This window comes from Adiantum capillus-veneris, chromosome 24 (genome assembly GCF_014529385.1).
Source record: "Adiantum capillus-veneris isolate H3 chromosome 24, ASM1452938v2, whole genome shotgun sequence".
NCBI lineage: Eukaryota > Viridiplantae > Streptophyta > Polypodiopsida > Polypodiales > Pteridaceae > Adiantum > Adiantum capillus-veneris.
Window position 1 is genome coordinate 124,250,760 of NC_140954.1, and position 4,612 is coordinate 124,255,371.

Sequence of the window (4,612 nt, forward strand, 5' to 3'; positions counted from 1 at the left end):
GGCTTCCCATGGGCGTTTAGAGGCTCCCTTACACCTATATAACGAGGCCTTCTCACGAGTAATTCGGTAGAATGGTGTGCACACTTGACACACACAACACATCCTTGTGTAAGGATTGTTAGTCCCCTTTATTCCTACTTGCTCTAGTTGTCTAAATCACCATGTAAGCTCTACCTTGAGAGCGCATGGGTGGATGACACCATCACTTTGTAATAGTGTGCTAATCTAAAGTTTTTGATTTTCCACTAATCTACTTTGCATCATATCTCTCTCTACTCTCCCTACTACTAGATCCTTATTGTATTCCGCATTTCTTACATGGTATCAAATCCCTAGGTGCTCTTAGCTAAGAAAGTACGAGAAGTACTTGTATTAGTTTGTAAAATCAATTATGTCGGCATCTTCAAGTGCTATTGCCGGTGCTACTCCACTTCGCATTCGTCCAACAGCATTCACGGAAGGAAATCTTGATGGCACCAACTACACATTGTGGAAATTCAAAATTTTAACAATTCTGGATTCATATGAATTGCTCGATATCGTTTTAGGGCCAAATGGTGCAGACCCGAAGCTCACTGCAACAAATGATCCGACAAATCCAAGCGTTGTAATTCCCTCGGATGGTACTCTTTTACGTGCCTAGAAAAGAAGGAATGCAGATGCATTATGCGCCATTGCCATGTGTGTAAGTGATTCTGTCCTCACTTTGATTCAGCATACCACTAAAGCACATGAAGCTTGGAATATATTGGCTCGCCAATATGAGGTGCACAATCACACCAGAATTCAAAATCTAGAAAATCAACTTGCTACTGAGAAACTTGCTGATGGAGAGAAAGTGGAGGCCTTTATCAAGCGGATTGAGGACCTCCAAGATCAATTAGTTGTCGTTGGTGTGGCTATTTCTCCAGAAGATTTAGGTCGGCGCTGCATTCGAATAATTTTGGCAAGATATGATGGTCTTGTTACGACACTCAACACTCAGGTTCGTCCAACCCCTCTTATGTTTGAAGAACTGAGTACAATTTTGCTTGAAGAGGAGCTGCGACTTAGAACCAGAGATGGTGGAGGTGATGCAGTCTTCACAGCCAATGCAAAAGGCAAGGGGACTACGTCAAATGCTTCTAAGAAGAAGCCCAAGAAGAGGAAATTTTCAGGTAGCTGTTTTTACTGTGACAAGAAGGGTCGAGCTGTTAAAGACTGTAGAAAGAAGAAAGAAAACAAGAAGAATGGCACCATGAAAGCTTCTTGGAATGAAAGAGAATCAGCCAACAATGTTGAAACAGACCTTGAACTATAGGCCGTCATAGAAGAGGTATGCTCACAAACTCTACTTGTTGATAGTTCTTGGATTCTAGATAGTGGTGCATCCCGACATATGACTAGTAAGAATGATTGATATAGTTCCTGGAAGCCTCTATAGGAACCCATAAGTGTAATTGTTGGGAATAATGCCAAATGTCCAGCCGAAGGGTCTGGGACAATTTCTTTTTTAGCAGCTATCTACAGGTGAAACTAAAGAGCGAGTCTAATGTGTTGTACGTGCCTCAAATCAAGAAGAATTTGTTGTCCATTGCTGCAATCACTGATTGTGATCTTGAAGTCCATTTCAAGAAAAATGTTTGAGATTAGTTAGATTGTTACGTTTTAATGTCTTTGGTTGCATAGTCACATAAAAGGAGTCTTGGATTGTCTTGTTTCAGAAAATCTCATGTGTAAAAAAGGCTTCTAGGAAGAGGAAGGTAGAGATACGCTTATGTGCTTATCCTTTTATGTGTTAGGTAGCAGCTAAATTACGTTGTTGTTTCCATCTCATAGTTCTTTTCTTTTGGGGATAGATGACTGAGAAAATGAAGTCGCTCTGTGAGCTTGATCATTCTCGCAAAACCTCATCTTCAAAAGAAAAGGTACAAGATAATTAAACTTTATATTTGGCAACGAATAAGTTTGAACATATTATGATTAGGCTTGCTGGTCTAATTTTGATACTAGGTTGCATGCAAGCGTGTAAACGATGCGAAGAACGGTGGTGATGAGATATTGAATGTAACTAAAATGTACTAACATGTGGTTTCTTTTTTTTGCACATTTAATGTCGCTATAACTAAATCTCCATCTTATAAGAATTGTATATTTGTTGGCATAGGTGCATTCCTATAATGAGCAAGATATGAAAACCATCATGTTGGTCTACATGCAAAAAAAGAGTGTACATGATATCTACTTTTCACTCCGGAAGACCTATGTGTGTTTGAAGAAGGAAGACAAGAGTTTTTATAGCTTTTGCAATGATTCAAAGAGTCCTAGCAGCCATATGATGATTAAACTTATCTCATCATGGCTCGTATTCATGAAGAAGATTGTAGTAAAGGGTTGCACTTCTTTAAGTGCAAAAAACGTTCAACTTCTTTCTCTTTAGTACTTTGTAGATTTTTGTTGCAACGAAAGACGTGTTAGGTTTATTAATGCACGCCTCTGAGCACAAAGAATGTTTAGCTTCTTGTTTTTGAAGAATTTTTCTTTGAATGACATGTTAGGTTTGTGTTTGTGTTAGGTTTGCTTTGAATGACATGTTAGGTTTGTGTTTGTGCATCGGACATGGCCATCCCTCCTCCTTTGCTACATTGCAGGTTGTGTGTAGGGATTTTGCCAAAACTTGGTGAGTAGGTGGAGCACATGAGGTAAAAGTTCTCCCAAGGAGGAATCGAGCTGATTTGAAACAAGCCGCGGGATCTACTGATCTGAGTAGGAGTCGGGAAAAGCTCAAAAATTGGGCAGAATTGAGGTAAGTGCACCTTAACCTGAAGCACATTCCTTGTGTTGTAGCTAATGGAGAAAAGCAGGGAGTGCAAAAATCATGGTATCGCTAGTTGCAAGTGTTGAAGATGAGTGACAGGCTAGGTTTCTCAAAGGGAATACAATTTCAGGGTGGAACGAAACCCGTCGATTACAAATGTACTGGGGCATTCATAATACCAGCCGCATCAGGGATGGTGCTTTTTGTTGTATCAACTGGTTCTTGTAGACATGAAGCATGTCGAGTTGTGTGCAATTGCCAAGGGTAACTGGGATAGTTCCCTTGAGCTTGTTGCCCTTGCAAGAGAAGGAAAACCTTCAGTTGAGTCTGCTTGCCAAGCTCTGTAGGGATAGAACTTGAGAGCTCATTCGATGCGAGAAGCAAGTACATCATGCTAGTGCAATTGCGTAAGCTGCAGGGAATGGTGCATATAAGATGATTTGTGTGTGTATAACTAGGATCAGAGAGCTGAGCTCTCCAGAGATATGATTGGAGAGATGGTCCAGGGGACTTGTAGACAAGCCCAATGTAAGTGGGTAACTCCCCTGTTATGTCATTGGACGACAAATCCAGGTACCCCAACTGGGTGAAATTGGTAATGTAAGCAAGAAAATTGCTAGTGAGGGAATTGCTATTGAGATCTATGTACTTGAGCAGAGTGCACCTTGCTAATGATGTGGGTATGCTCCCTGAGAAGTTGTTCGCGCTCAGGTCAAAGTGCGTCAATGTGGGTATGCTCCCTGAGAAGTTGTTCGCGCTCCCCAACCCGTGTTGGAGTTAGCCCATCCAAGCTGTTGTTGGACACATTGAGATAGGAGAGCCCTTGCAGGTCTGCTACCTGAGGGGCGCGTTGCCCAAGCTAGAAAGGATGGTGTCAGTGAGGTTGTTTTGATCTAGCCATAGACCTTGTAGATTGGGTACAACTCCCAACTCTTTTGGGATAACACCTGTCAGCTAATTTCTTTGCAGGTCTAGCTCTAGGAGATTCTTGCACTCGGCCAAGGCCTGGAAATAAAGCTGGTGGAAAATCTAGATACCATGGATGCAACAGTAGTCCACCTTGTTTTTCATGAAGATGAGCAGAGAATGTCACCAGAGGGATTCTTACATGCTCTCAGGTGAGAGCCAGCGCGAGAAGGATGTTCGGACGACCATGGCCGGCAACGAGCTTGGGATTTTGAGTGAGGAAGGCACGTCTGTGTGCATCCCAATTTGTCACTCTGAGACCCAGAAGAGGTGTGTCCGCAGTTTGAATCCGGGAAGTATTTTGTGCTTTAGGTATGTTAATGTCTTTGAACTTCATGTCTGAAGCATATGAGTTCTCCATGTTTTCTTTGCGGTTGTCGTGAGTGCGTGAGGTTGATGGGATAGCGCCTATATATAGAGCCTATATATAAGCGACTGGTTGCTCAAATTATAGCTAGATAGATCTCGAAATTTACTATATAGAGAAATTAGGATATGGAGAAAATGGGGCGTTTTCTTGGTTTCCTAGATAGGAAATGCTTCACTTTCCCTAGTTTCGACTTTCACTACTTCTGTGTATCCAAACTGGTGAAAGTGTATAGAGATTATTATTTTTTTTCTATGTAAGGAGCTTTTAAAAGTCCCTTGTTGTCACATGGGATACCCCATGGTCTAGGAACTCAAGGAGTTCGGTTTAGCCAGTGTGGAGCAAGATAATGAGAGTCCCTCTCACTCTTGTTGCGGAGTGCTTGCAGTTCCTCCATACACAAGTACATCTTGTACTTGTTGGATGTCGCTTTTTCGGTTATCCTTATTTGAGACATATTCCACATGTGGTGAATATGAGTC

General features: G+C 41.7%; 1 long non-coding RNA gene across 1 annotated transcript; it reads left to right on the forward strand.

The window, feature by feature from the left end:
- Positions 1 to 1,707: 1,707 nt before the first annotated feature.
- Positions 1,708 to 2,569, forward strand: LOC147427079 (uncharacterized). Its single transcript, XR_015186147.1, has 5 exons — positions 1,708 to 1,742; positions 1,839 to 1,907; positions 1,993 to 2,046; positions 2,147 to 2,245; positions 2,555 to 2,569. It is a non-coding gene; the product is annotated as an uncharacterized LOC147427079 (long non-coding RNA).
- Positions 2,570 to 4,612: the final 2,043 nt, after the last annotated feature.